Here is a 13,255-nt window from a genome sequence, read left to right as displayed (position 1 = left end):
GTGTGTGTGTGGGGGGGGGGTTGTGTATGTATGTGTGTGTGTGCGTGTGTGGGGGGTGTATTTATGTATGTATACGCATGTGTGGGTGAGTTGTATATGTGTGTGTGGATTTGTGTGTGTTTGTGGAGAGAGGGTGTGTGGGGTTGTGTATAAGTGTGAGTGTGGCCCTCTGTATCAATAACATGTCAATGTTGCCAGCAGCGGCCTGTCATGGTCTAAAGACACAAACACATCTGCTCCTGGTACTTCAAGTAATCACAGGTTAGCACCTTTACGACGTTGGAAATTTCCCTCCCCCCCCAAGACCCTACGTCAATACTCATTGATGGTAAAATATGAAAAGTGATCTGAGGGATATGATGTCATGCAGCCTCTGAAAGGCTCCAAACCAATTTTGCAAACTTCTTCTGCCCCAGAGAGAGACGTCAAACTGTCAGCTGTATTTAGCCGACCCGCTTGTCGCTCCGCCCTCATAGCCAGTCACCCACATCCCTCTTTTATTCATGTCTTTCACAGTCCACAAGACTAATGCCCCAATGCCAAAGGGTCCAAGGAATATGCATGAGTCTTCACAGGAATTTCAATACAAGGACCTTTCTTCTGCTCTGTGCCTGCTTATGTGTGACCGTGTGTGTGTGTTTGCATGTTTAGGTATGTGTTTTAGTGTGTGTAGGTACGTGTGTGTGAGGTTGTGTGTGTGTGTGTGCGTGAGGGAGAGAGTGAGAACATTTAAATAAAAACCTGAAATGTTTTACAAAAGGAAATGGTACTCACATCATGACAAGGCTTGTGACACCAGGATGACAGTGTGTGTAATGTATTACAGAAGCCTTTGTGTTCTGTATTTCCAAAAAAAGATAATGTAAAACAACTAAACAACAGAACTAAAAATGGATTCCGCCTCCAAACCCGTGATAATGTTTGATAATCTATCTCAAATGTCAGCGATCTGTAGCTACTGCATAACATAGCTACATTTCGAACCAGCTAAGTTAAGAAAGACAAATGTGTATTTATCTTCCTAATCTGTGAGTAAATGAACTGGAATGAATGCCACTGGGGACAGTTTCACCCTACGAGAAAACATCCAAATGAATAAGAGACTGAGATGAATTATTGAGCTCAAAAGGAAACCCAAATCATTTGTTGGCTCATCATTTAGCAGTGCAGTCTGTGCTTGCAAACAGAACCGTGTGGTGTGACTGCATCCTATATGGAACATGAAAGCTCTTTGTGGCTTTTATCTACATTTATCTTTTATCTCCACATAAGTGCTCACGAATCCCTAGTGGTCTATCATGTCCCCATGGATTTCATATATCCCTGTATTTTATGCAGGGCTGTTGGTCCCCAACTTCATGGCTGCCATCTGTCCTTAGCCAGCTATTAGACGTAAGCCAGTCTGACTAGAAAGGAGCAACCCGTTAGGCATACAAAACATTGCTTCAGACTAGTCTGTGACTGTTAACTTTTAAGGACGAGCAACAGTTTATCTATCTGTCATTATACGGTGGTGCGTCACCAGTCAACCACCAGATGGGCTGATTAGCATTGGAATTTAAGGTTTAAAAGAACAACAACAACTATCCTTACAAACACACACACACAGGCAATGGGCTGGGCTGTGCCCAGGGGCCTGCTGTGCCCAGGGGCCTGCTGTGCCCAGGGGCCTGCTGTGCCCAGGGGCCCAGCCCAAGCGCTCGCGTCATGACCTGGTCAGGGATGTAGGTAGGAGAGTGATCAGTGCTACTAAATATTACATTGGGTTATTTTTGTGGCACGTAGACATGGGGAGACTCAACAGAGAAAGGCCCGGAAGACGCCCCACCAATAGCCCCCGAGCGGGAATTGAACCGATGAGCTTCTTGCCGCGAGGTGGCAGTTTATTGTCAGGTTCCTGGTCCTGGTTCTCACAGGTGTAATGATTGAGTGAGACTTCTGTAACCAGTACTTGTAAAGTTGCATGTATCTTTTCTCTGGCATTTTGAGTTGATTTTAACCATATGCTACGAATTAATCCAACACTCACTGCTATCTCGCTCTCTCCTTCTCCCTCTCTCTGTCATCCTCTCTTTCTCTCTCTCTTCTTCTCCATCTCTCTTTAATCCTCTCTCTCTCTCTCTCCTTCTCTCTCTCTCTCTCTCTCTCCTTCTCTCTCTCTCTCTCTCTCTCTCTCTCTCTCTCTCTCTCTCTCCTTCTCTCTTTCTCTCTCTCTCTTTCTCTCTCTCTCTCTGTCTTCTTCTTCCTCTCTCTGTCATCCTCTCTCTCTCTCTCTCTCTCTCTCTCTCTCTCACACTCTCATCTCTTTCATGGTAAGACATCATTGGATGGTTTTCTATCCTTGGGGGAGTGCTTTACATAAACAGTCTGAGCTGGGAGAGAGCCTGAGTATTGAGCTCCGAGCTTTCAATCTCTGGGTTATAATGGTTTTCACAAACATCATCAGAAATACGCGCCTGGCGATAATGGACCCCTATTCAATTGCAGCCTAGCACTCATACCACCATACGACAATACCTGGTCTCCAGGACATCCCTGATAATATTGTCTCACTCGCTCATTCAGTTATATTATTTCTACAAAGCATTCAGCACACACATACACACATACACACACACATACACACAGGAGGATCAATAAAACACACACAGGCACATACTCATGCAAAATAGCCTAAACCTACAGAGCACTCAGGTTCTCTGCCCGGTATTGACTGGCTGTACGAACCACAAGAATGTGGAGCAACACACAGGAGGTGGTTTGCAAATCTTTGTGAAAAGGATTCTTTGAAATGTGCTAACACATGGGGCATGGTGACAGTTAATTGATTTGAGAAAACTTCTGACAACCACTTGTGGCTTGGGCTTTTGAAAACGCTCCTACTGTGTATTCATCGCAGAGTGTGTCAATGAATTAAAGGTAATTTCATGACTGGCTCCCCTTAGTTAGCATGATTTCACAGCTATATGGTTGTGTTTTGACAGTACAATGATTGTCTCATTTGAAACTTTGTTGACTTTTTGCTTGTTATGTGGAATATCAGTGAAGAAGTGTAATTTCAATAACCAGGGTTATTCCATGGGTGAAACCCATGCATCAGTGAGGATGCTATTGTGTCGTGTGTTTCTCAATGTGTGCTGTAAGTGTGAATGGTTCTTTCAGTACTGAAAGGTAAGCGATTGAATCTCTCCATGCAGAACATTAGGCAAGAGCTTCACTTTTGAAATGAAAATGTCTTTATAAAAGACATTAGCAAAAAAGTGGAATGGCTAAATAAAGTTAGTTGATATGTTTTTATTCGTTATCTTGAGTACTTGTGGCCATAGCAGTCCACTATTTTTGAGTGTGGGTGGTTGTGTCTGTGAAAGAGAAACAAAGAGACACAGAGAGAGACTAAGAGCCTGTGAATTATGTGTGTTTAAACTGCACATCCATACATGATTTAACAAAGTGTTGTTAAAATATCTTCTATAATGGACTTATTTGTTTCTACTCATGCTTCTGTTCGATCTAAGGTGCTTCAGTGTCCCTCAGCCTCGAAGCCAGATATGAGCTGAGTCTTAGTCCTTGTTGTTAGACCAGATATGAGCTGAGTCCTAGTCCTTGTTGTTAGACCAGATATGAGCTGAGTCCTAGTCCTTGTTGTTAGACCAGATATGAGCTGAGTCCTAGTCCTTGTTGTTAGACCAGATATGAGCTGAGTCCTAGTCCTTGTTGTTAGACCAGATATGAGCTGAGTCCTAGTCCTTGTTGTTAGACCAGATATGAGCTGAGTCCTAGTCCTTGTTGTTAGACCTCTGCCCTGCTCTTCTGGCACATATAAACATCAAAACATCCAGCCAACATTCTGAGAAACGATTGACATTGATTTTTGTTGTTGTGGAGAACTAAAGCCTGGATTGCAAAACACCCAGCCTGTATTTCCTGGTGGTTTTCCTTGTCTTAAGACCACTTTTGGAGGAGAAGGGAATATCTATTAGGGCTGTTAAGCGATTAAAATATTTAATCGCGATTAATCGCATTATTTCATATAATTAATCGTGATTGATCGTGATTAATCGCAAACATTATTCAATCTATTTAATCTGTTAAAATGTTACCACAATAAATGTTTTTTTTTGTGGAAATAACATTACATGGGTGTACTTAACTTCAGATAGGCCTAACTGGATGATATAGTCCATATAACAAGTTCAGATGGAACACAACTTAAATTGTGAGGGAGTTTTATTCACTCACAAACTATACTGCTGTATAATAAACATCCACAAGATTGGGACTTATTCTGGAATATAAAATACATTTAAGACTCATAGACTATTAGGATGTCCTGTTCCATAATATTCAAATCTCACTCAAACATACTTCTTATACTTAAGCAACCACAGATTGACCTTAATGTTGAACAAAACAGTTTCTATCTTGTTGAACCCAGTTAGCTGCTCGCTTCTTTTGCGAGTGTTGTCTGACATATATAACCGGAGCGAACACTGCTGCTGCTACTGCTACCTCTGCCGACGCAGCTGCTGCTGCTAGCTGTGTGCTTGCTTGCATGTGATAGTTTAGGCTGGAAGTACTCCGGTGATAACTAAACTCAGCCTGACAATCAGTACACACAGCCTTAGTTTTGTCAATCGAGCCGTCTCGGAACTTTTTGAAATGGAACTTCCCATCTAAAATCCCTCTCTCCATTATTCAGCTACCATCAGCAGTCAAAATCATGTGATGACAGGTGATTCCCAGGGTCAAAAAGCAAGGCTGCCAACTTTTCCCAAAACCTTGGCGTGAGATTTGGTACATATATATATTTTTTTTAATTCAAAGGTGATAGAGCGTAAAGCGAGGGATGTGCTTGGGGTTTCTAAGCTGGACCTTTTTAACCCAGATATGTTCCTCTTCCGGCCTGCCTACCTATTGCTGTGGACTGATACTCTCGAACCATCTTGTTAAAATTAGTCTGGTTTCTACTTATTTATATAATTTCTCCCTAATTTAGGGAGATCTAGGACTAAACGGGACAGATCTGATAGCAAGAAATGTTTTCTGAAAGTTTGTTTATCTTTCCAAATGGTCTCAGGTATGGCCTTCAGATGTTCAGGAAGGTGAAAATGGCCTCAATTTCCTTTCGGCTGGAACAGAATTTTTGTCTGCAGTTCAGGCAAAATGTGAAATCACAGTGAATAGGGACCACATATAACTGTTGTCTGAACATCTCTCTCTCTGTTGCTCCCCCCTCTCTCTCTCTCCTTTCGCCCCTCTCTCTCTCTCTCTCTCTCTCTCTCTCTCTCTCTCTCTTTCTCTCTCTCTCTCAACCTACCTGAGCCAAAAAGCGAGGATGGACACCAGGGTGGTCAAAATAGTGTGCAAGTTCTAGGAAAAACGAATCCGTGGATTGTTTTGTAAATGTCAGGGGTGGAAAATAGCCCTGCTCCTGTTAACGGAGCAAATTATTGTCATTACTTTTGAAGTGTATTCCAAAAAACTGTCTTCATGTGTTGTTCATGTTGTGTCGGTCATGGTGTGCGTCATAAACAAGTGTGCCTCGCTTTCTTTCTTTCTCTCTGTTTCTCTTTCTCTCCTTCTTTCCTTCTTTCTTTCTTAGTTTTCTTTCTCTCTCTCTCTCTCTCTCTCTCTCTCTCTCTCTCTCTCTCTCTCTCTCTCTCTCTCTCTCTCTCTCTGTCTCTCTTTCTCTCTCAGTTGTGAACAAGGTCAGACTGAAGGCAAGGAATATGAGGATAAGGTCATGAATCATGCCATGTCCACAGGTAGTATTATCTCTTAGAATACATACAGAGCAGAATCCATTGGAGTATTTCATGCACCAGCAGAGTAATCTTGAATGCCTTAATTAAACAGTCCTATCAGATCAGATATTTTAATTAGAAATCAAAGCGTGAAAGCAATAGCATTATAGATGTATTCTGTACGTTTGCCGATTGCTATGCAGCCATTTAAACAGAAGTCCAGTCAAGCTGTTTGCTTCCAACTCTCTGAGGAAAACACCTCTGTCCAGACTCAAGCACCAGCCTCCAGCTGCAGATGTTGTGAAGTGACTATTCCACCAGAGTCCTCAGCTCTGTTCAGGACTTTATGCAGTATTTGGACTTCATTTGGTCTAGCGTGCTGTTCCGTGATGCACCATGTTCCTGAAGAAGCGCCATTTGGTTCTGATTTCTAATGCTATGTAGAGGAATGACAATAAAATCCCACTTGACTTGATGACTTTCTGAGGACATAGCTCAGTGGTTGGAGCATTTGACTGTGGAGAGATGACAGACTCAAACTCCCCCATGTTCTGAATGATACTTTGGATAAAAGCGTCTCCATAAAAAAAAGAAAACTATTAAAAAAATATGATTATTCTTGTGAAGTCCAGGTGGAAATTAATTTGTGATGGCAAAAGAAAGTCTTGCCGTTGTACTGTCTGTGGTTCATCAAGCAGCTTTTGAAGCCAGGCTCCCTTTATTCAGGTCACCCAGATTCAATATGAATACTTTGAATAACAGCTGTGTCTGTGCTCACATTCACAAATGTGAAAAAATGGACAGCTACAGTTCCTTGGGCTTCCGAGAATTTTAATTGTATTTACGTGATGTCCATTGTGATTTTTTGGCAAAGTTTAAACCTTTTCTGTTGAATATGTTGTACACAGTGTGTTAACTTCCACAGTTTCCTCTCTGCATCGTTGCGTCTGTCTGGCCCATAAGATTGTGCGGTTTTAAAAACAGTCCCCCACAAAACAAAACAATGATTTTGTAAACAGTCACTGGACAGCGACCAAATCTTCTCTCCCCTCTCATCCTTGGATTCACACTTAAGTCCAGTGTGTTTGGGAGAATGTGGCTGTGTTTTGGAGTAGCTGTTTGACTCTCTCTACTGGCAAAGAGCATGCTGCAGTGGCCAAGCGAGCCAGTGAGGTGGTACGAAGCCTTGAGGAGAACCCTAGACGCTTGCCTTCAGCCTCTGGTCAAAAAGAAGCCAGATAAACTAGCCTCAACTTCCAGGGGATGCAATCTCTTCTGGTCTCCATTCAGGGGAGGGCGACTTTTGACAGTCACCGAACGGGTTGTGGCACCGTGCAAACTGGAATCAGACCTCAGGGATTTCTTAATCCAGCTGAGGTGACAACACACACCATACCCACAGGCTACCTTTCTATACAACCCCTTATCTTTTTATATTTGGGATTTTTTTTTTCTTTATCTGTCTGGGCTTCCAACCATGACCGAATCCACCGTGGAGCAGCGAGGCGTGTCTCTTTCTGTCCCTGCGTGACACGTTTCATCTGGACGCTCCCTGTTTCCCCCCCAGCCCTCCACGACCTCCCATCTGATGTCTCCCGCATGCCAGACGTCTTGCGGAAAAAAGCTGCTCCATTCTATGTAATGAACCGGGGGGGAATTTATAGACAGTAACTAATTAATGACATTCGTGCTGCACCGCATTCACAACCGGCTGATGAATTACCCTGCAATATGTCAATAGAAGAGAGAGGCACTGGTCTGACTCCTTGAATGGAGAGATGGCAAGAACTCAGGAGACGTAACAGAATCATAACCACAGAGACGTTCCGGCAATTTTCTCTAATTTAACCCAGGTCTCATTTCTATAGCTGAGAACAAATGAAAGTTGTGCAAGTCTAGCTTGTGCAAAGACATGATCAGCATCATATTCGTGCCTCTTCCCTGCATTTCCTGTCATGTTTGTTTACTAGGCTGAATGATGGCCAAAAATCACTTTGAGATAAGGTAAAGAATCAATCAAATAAAATCGATTTGTATTTGTGTTGACCTCTTAACAAGCAATGTCACAAAGGGTTTCACATCATGTCTATTGAACTGCACCCAAACCAACCTAAAGCCCTAATTTTGATTAACATTGTCTTAAACACAGGGCAGGCATAAACATAGAAATGTTGGTCCCTTTGCTAGGTATTTAGGGAAGCATGAATGCACGTGCTGACATCAGACAAATCTGAGAGACTGTAGATTTGAACTTGCTATCTTTTGGGGTTTTGAACTGTGACTGACACTGCCGCGACGATCTGTTTTTAAAAGCCAAGGTATACGTTGATTAAAAACGCCAACATGACTAACACCTTATTGTGTGCAAACAACCAGAGAAAGTGTATGCAGAGAGTGTTCCAGGGGTCGTCTGCCTTGCCTTGGTAAATGCCAAAAGGATCAACCAGATGTTGCACCATCTGTGAGTGCCATAAATACAAAGACACTTCCATCTGGAAGCTGTCCCAAGGTAGGTGAGAAGTGTGGGGAGGAATTACATTCTATGATTATTCATTTTCACAACTCTTGCGTTCGTCCCTGACGTTTGTTGGTGGGTGGTAGCTACAGTGGGATACATTCAGACAGGCCTCTGCTGCGGGGTTTACAGTCAGGAAGTGTGATCACAGCCACTTCCTGTTTACGTTTAGAACAGAGGACCTCCATCTGCGAGACCCAGAATGCCTTTCAAACCAACAAATTGTATTTTCCTCATATTTGATATGACTCACAACTGTACAACAGGCTTAGTTTGGACCCAGGAAATTCATCATCTGAGCGATACAAGCCCAGAGTGACCCCGATGTTGACCAGCAGGTCTCATAACACCTGTGGCTCGAAGGTAAAAAGGAAACAAATCAATTCCTATCCATCAATAACTTCACTTGTGACACACAATCCGGGCCAATTGACCGGCGCCATTGATTGTCAGGGGAGACACTGACACAGTCAATGAATCTGAGAGAGGAGGTGGATGGAGTTGATGAGCATGGATTGGTGAGTGTGTTGTGTGTGTGTGTGTGTGTGGAGGGGGGGGGAGTGGTGGCTGAACAAAGTTTCACAGACACGGACAAACTTGCATCCGCAGTACACCTGTACACTTGTACAGGTTCATCTGATGCGTTGTGTAGCCGCCACGATGAGAAGACTCTTCTGCAAGTGCACCACTGTGAAAGAATTGTGAGAAATATAAATGTTTTTTAAATCCCAGGTTTAATCTTAATCACACAAAGGCCATTCCGTCTTCAACTAATACAGGGCAGGAATAACAACATTGTCTCTGTAGCGAGAACACACAGACGAACAACACAGCTGTGAAAATATCTTCGACCAAGAGAGATAGAAATGGTGTTTAACAATGTGTCAGGATTTTTTTTCTTTTATAGAAACAATTGGAGATGAAACAACATCAATAAATGTCATTGCTTGTTGGTAGAGCATTTGACTGCAGCATACTTACAATTGATTGTCAATACAAAGGTTGCCGGTTCAAAATCCCCTCTGTGTTGCTCTGGATGAAGGCGTCTGCTAAATGATTAGATTACTGTTGATTATGTGTGGTACTGTATTTTACTATTTTTCTGCTTGGATTTTAATTATTTTTGTGTCAATAGTAGTGTTTGAGTGTACAGTGTAGGTAGAAATGTATTGTCCTAGTAGTCCGAAATAATTCTTTTGATGTTTTCAGATCAATTTACAGATTCCTAAGCTCCATTTATGCATTGTGGAATGTCAAAAGAAATTGGAACATTAAAATTAAAATTCCCCACCCATAAGGTTTGTTATTCCCTCTGCTGATTTGTTGAATTTGACGGCTCACTTTAAGTCATTGTTTGTTCAAAGCTGATAAAATGAAATCCTGTCTGTTTGTTAAGCACTAGATACATTTGGGAAAACACTGTGCAGGCTTCTTACAAAACTGATTTTGCAGGTGAAGATAGAGCGAGCAACTAACTTTCTTAAACAAATTAGCATTTTAATCACCTGCAAACACATGGAAGGCTCATGGGCTGACATTGTGAGGCTTGTTTATCCATTTATTATAACTTTTGAAAAGACAGAAGTAAACGTTTCGTATGGTAAGTTCTGTGTGCCCAACTGAGTACAGAGAGACTGGAAAATGATCTTCTATTCTCCATTGTATTCATTTTTCTTATTCTATAACACCACAGTAGCCAAGCCAAGGGAGCCCCATAGGCAAGATCACCTTTTCAGTTTGTCTTTCTGGACTACTACATTACATGAATGTGATATGTGGCTCAGCCCAACATGTGTGTACTTCACAGCGTTGTACAGCAACGTCAGTTGGAGCGTCTTCTGTGGCCCTGTACAAACTCTTATTGTGAGATGAACTTCATTCACATTTAAGAGGTACAAATTCATCTTTTATCTGCTTCTTCTCGGCCTATGAAGGATTAAAAGACTGTTTGTATTTTCATGTGATTCCTTTTCTCAGAGTTGAGCTCATCTCCTTGTTTTATTTCTGCTCTAGTTTCCCAGTCTCCCGTGGAGATGTGAAGACAGTCAAACTGCAGCCAGAGGGTTGAAAGGGTATGGGTGATTGTGTTCACCTAATTTATTGCACGTTGAAAATGTATTTACTTCTTAATGTTTCTACGCCTTCACTAATGTTAGTTCTACAGGCCAGAAAGAAAAAGTCAATATAGACCTTGACAGAGAACCCTCTCCCTGTATCTCTGTCTGTCTCTTATTCTCTTGCTTTCTCTACCTCCCTCCCTTCATCTTTCTTTTTTTCGAACTCTATTTCTCGCTCCCTCCTTCCCTATGTCTTCCCTCCCTCTCGCCGTATATTTCTACGTCTTCCCTCCCTCTCTCTGTATCTTTCTGTGCCTCTCTCTCTCCTTTTCCTTCTGAATTATTTTCCGTGTCTCTCGTCTTTGGCGTGTTGCTTATCAGCCACTTTCAGCTGTTAGTAGACGGCCCGCAGAGACCATGAGGGCACCAGGAAAGTTGGCAACAGCGTGGAAGTCGTTTTTATTTTTCTAATTTCAATTACTTCATTTATCTCTCCACCCTTAAGCAAACCTTTTTTTCTTCCAGAGTTACAGTACTTCCAGCGCTTGCCGTGACCTGTTCCAGGCTGAGACAGGAATGGAGGAATAAGACCTTGGACTGTCATCATTGTTGTTCTCACAATAGAACGCCCGCTTGCTTTGAATCACTGGAGGTGTGCTAATGCTATCTATCATAGCTGTGAAATTAATGTGTGGACCTTGCAGGTCACACAGGGTGTGCAGTGTTAACTACAAGAAGCAGATGACGCCAAGAAAAAAGGAGTCTGTGCTTTTGTATGTGTGTGTGTGGAAAGGTTTCTGTGTGTGTTTGTGAACATGCATGTAAGAATTGTATGCGGGTGTATGTTTGAGTGTTTGTGTGTGTGCTCACACGTGACCAGAGAGCATGTTCTGTACGATTCCCTCCAGTGTCACAGGCCTGCCTTCTACGAAATCCAGGAAGCTGGTTAATTATTACAGGAAGTCAGTAAGCTGGTTTTGAAGTTCTAAGTCCATTATATTGAGCTAAGACAGGATTGTTCCTGGCTAATTGGTTTTTCGTCCCTTTTTCCTTTAATCAGATTTTTGAGAGCAGATCAGGTGAACGGTTCCACCGTTGATCCCACTCCTCCTCTTGGCTTGGAAGTGAAGCTTAGAAAAACGAGTAAATAAATATATAAATACATGAATGCATGTGTTTGGCTCACCAAATGTCCTGCCTGTGTGTGCGTGTGAACCAAATAACTCTCCAACGCCTTTTTTAAGGCTTTTGAAAACGTTCCTCCTGTACAGCCACAATATTTTTGAAAATGCCTGGAAACCAATGACCTGCTAGACATTTAACTTTCTAACCCTTTTCTCTGTTATTGTAGACGTTTCCATACTGAAGCTGGGACTCCTTGACACTTTAATATCTCTTCCTCCACCAGGGAGCACAGAGTGTTCTGTATTCCAAGTACAGACGTCAGGTCGGGAACTATCGGCCAGATTTCGAATAAGAAGCCCATGTCCCTTGTCTGTCTCAGGCTCTCAGGCTCTCAGTTTGTATCAGACTGGCCTATTTGGCATTTGGGACCAGAGGAATTGCCTCCTTTACTGGAGCCTCGCTGTGTTTCTTTTTATCTCAGTCTCAACACATGCCGAGGAATCACGTCAGCCACGTTAAACGAACGTCTCCTCATCGAACGCAGGAACATGCAGCACTGCCCAGCCCCGACGCACGAGCAGAAAATGGCGCAGGATGAGGCTGGGTGACCGACTCGTTGGGGGAGAAGTGGAGTCACTGCTGCGGAAACAAAACTGTCTTCGGGACACTCAGCATTCACGTATGAATCACCCCCGAAACCGCCCTGTACAACCACCGTGGAGACAAGGTACATGAAAGTGAGGGAGGTGGAGTGTAGATGGGGGGAAGGAGGAGCTGAGAAAGTGGGGCTGGGGGTGTGTGAGGTGTGTGTGTGTGTGTGTGTGAGGTGTGTGTGTGTGTGTGTGTGCGGGGGGAGGCTGTGAAAGTGGGGCTGGTAAAGTAGGGGAGCTGATAATGTCTCCGGCATTCCCTCAGCTCTCTCTGACATTCATTATCTCATTGTTCATGTCATGGCCAGCCAGACGCAACCAGGCAGTCACATTATACCTTATCTATTATTGAACAGTCAGGGGGATGGGGGCGGTGAGTGGGGGTGGGGGGTATCTAATGGCCTAAACTTGCTGACACAGGGATTCAGGCTTTGCTATGATTTCAAACAAAAACCCCAGACTCCTGTTGTGAAACAGCTGCTACAGTGGTCCTGTAACTCACGCTTTCCTTCTCTCCCCCCCCCCCCTCTCTCTCTCTCTCTCTCTCTCTCTCTCTCTCTCCCTCTCCCTCTCTCTCTCTCTCTTCCAACCTAACCCTAACCCTAAAAATTTTGTTATTTCTAACCATTAACCCCTACCCTAACCATAATCTTAACCTTTACTCTTAAAGGAGTCATTGACTGCAAAACCAAGTTTACCTTATCATAGATGAATAACGACAGTTTGGTGGGTAAAATGGACAAACAGTGAACCTCAAGTCCCATTGACACCTCTTTCCTTTAAAAAATCTCTCAATAAAAAAAAGTAGCTGTGAAATGGTCGGTTTCCAAAAAGCTCCACCTTATTTGGGTCGATCTGTGCCTTTGTCACGCCCCAAAATTTAGATCTCAGACACCAGTTTAGTTGTGCACTGCTCTGTGTACTTCCACGGGAATTACAAAGAAAGTTTGGAAGTTTAAAAGAAGGATTCAAACATACTGTAATGGACAATTTAAAGAAGGATTTGCTAAACCGCTGTTGCTGAAAAGAGGTGCTGTTCCGACCGCATACTAATCACAAACGCAAGCTGTAAGTATGATTTTAACGCTAACAGTTATTAGCAGTAATAACGTCTTCTGTATCTAGCAGGGGTAGAATGCTAAATACGTTTCAAATGCACATCAA

Source organism: Hypomesus nipponensis, chromosome 2, assembly GCF_054491055.1.
Source record: "Hypomesus nipponensis isolate SF chromosome 2, ASM5449105v1, whole genome shotgun sequence".
Taxonomy (NCBI): domain Eukaryota; kingdom Metazoa; phylum Chordata; class Actinopteri; order Osmeriformes; family Osmeridae; genus Hypomesus; species Hypomesus nipponensis.
This window is presented reverse-complemented; position numbering follows the sequence as displayed.